The sequence below is a fragment of the Coenobita brevimanus genome, chromosome 8, assembly GCF_032717465.1.
Source record: "Coenobita brevimanus isolate Jiangsu-jjx chromosome 8, ASM3271746v2, whole genome shotgun sequence".
NCBI classification, from domain to species: Eukaryota; Metazoa; Arthropoda; class Malacostraca; order Decapoda; family Coenobitidae; genus Coenobita; species Coenobita brevimanus.
In genome coordinates, this window is record NC_136961.1 from 13,926,669 (window position 1) to 13,928,682 (window position 2,014).

A 2,014-nucleotide genomic window follows, 5' to 3' on the forward strand; every position below is an offset into this window, starting at 1 on the left:
AAAAGATTAACAGAGTAAGCAGAAGGATTAGTTGTGAGGAAGAGGTCAAGTATGTTGGAGCTCTCTCCAAGGCGGTCAGGGATACAGGTAGGGTGCTGTACAAGCTGCTCTAGGTCATTAAGGATAGAAAAGATGTAGGCTTGTTCACCAGGTGGATCTGTGAAAGGAGAGGAGAGCCAAAGGTGGTGGTGAACATTGAAATTTCCAAGAATGGAGATTTCAGAGAAAGGAGAAATGGACAGAATGTGTTCCATCGTAGAAGTAAGATAGTCGAAGAATTTTTGATAGTCACTAGAATTAGGGGATAAGTAAACAGCACAGATATATTTAGTCAGAATGACAGGAAAGCCGAAGCCAGAGTGTGGAGAAAGCAGAAGAATCAAGTTCAGGAACACGAGAGTAAGATAAGTCATTGCGTATGTATACACAACAGCCACCTTTGGCTTTGAAATGAGTATAGAGAAAGTAGGAGGATACAGAAAAGGGTTTGCTGTCAGTTGCCTCAGACAGCTGAGTCTCCGTTAGAAAAAGAAGGTGAGGTTTAGAGGAGGAGAGGTGGTGCTCAATATATATATATATATATATATATATATATATATATATATATATATATATATATATATATATATATATATATATATATATAAACGAGGTATGTTCAAAAAGTAATGAGAAAATTTCAGGAGAGACACTATTTATTTTCATAAGCTTACAAAACATTGTCTCCTTCAAAATAATGGCCTCTCGCATCAACACACTTCTGCAGGCGTCTCGCCCAATCCTGGAAGACCTCCTCCCAGTCCTTCTTCTGCAGTCCCTTCAGGTAATATTCCGATGCCTCTTTCACCTCCTGTGTTGACTGGAATCTGATTCCCCTGAGGCTGTCTTTCATGCGTGGGAACGGGAAGAAGTCACAAGGGGCCAGGTCACGGCTGTTGGGTGGGTGTTGTACCACTTTCATTTCCCTGCTGGTCATCCAGGTGGTCACCAGCGTTGACCTGTGGAATGGGGCATTGTTCTGGTGGAACCACCACTCTCCACTGCTCCACTGCTGCGGCCTCTTCTTCCTCATCTTCTCCCTGAACTTTTTCAGAACTTTAAGGTAATACTCCTTATTGATGGTCTGGCCCTCAGGAACCCATTCAACGTAAATGAGCCCCTGGGAATCAAAGAAAGGAATGACCATGGCCTTCTCTTGCGACCTTCTCATCTTTGCCTTCTTGGGCCTGGGGGAGGACATGTGCTTCCACTGGGCACTCTGATGTTTGCTCTCAGGGTCATAGGTGAACACCCAACACTCGCCGCAAGTCACTACCTTATTCAGGAAACTTGAATCATCCCCTATCATATCGAGAATGTCAGTAAAACATTCCATACGAAACGGCCTCTGGTCGTCGGAGAGGATCTTTGGCACGAACTTGGCACAAACTTAGTGGAGCTTCAGATCTTCGGTCAGAACTGTCTCCACTGTACCAGTACTAATACCAACAGCTTCAGATATAATCCTCACAGTAACTCGACGGTCTTGCATCACTAACCTTCGCACTTCCTCAATGTTTTCCTTCTTACGTGCACTGTTCGGTGCTCCAGATCTGGGTTCATCCTCAACCTGTTCATTTCCTTTAGAAAATCGGTTAAACCATCTGTAGAAACTTGCTTTGCTCATCACTTCATCCCCATAGGGCTCCTCTAACATTCCATAAGCTTCTTTTTTGGTTTTCTTAAGTTTAACACAAAATTTGATGGCGTAACGTTGCTCTATGTTTCCTTGCATCTTGTCTAGTGTTGACAGATCGGCCAACCGGATCAAACTGGTTCCACCACGTACACCTCTGCGCTCAAACCTAGGCAGATAGGAAGGTGCCAGTTAGTCATTTTATAGACTATATATATGTGTACTTCACCATGAAGTAGCATTCTGATTGAATGAAATTTAATGCCTCTCCTGAAATTTTCTCATTACTTATTGAACCTGCACATAATTCACTTCAGTTCCTTGTTTTCTAATAGCCCT

The 2,014-nt window shown here is 43.0% G+C and overlaps 1 pseudogene; it reads right to left on the reverse strand.

Annotated features, from left to right (window-relative positions):
* Nucleotides 1-1,429: 1,429 nt before the first annotated feature.
* On the reverse strand, nt 1,430-1,774 carry LOC145406648 (protein GVQW3 pseudogene; annotated as a pseudogene).
* Between the last annotated feature and the right edge of the window lie 240 nt (nt 1,775-2,014).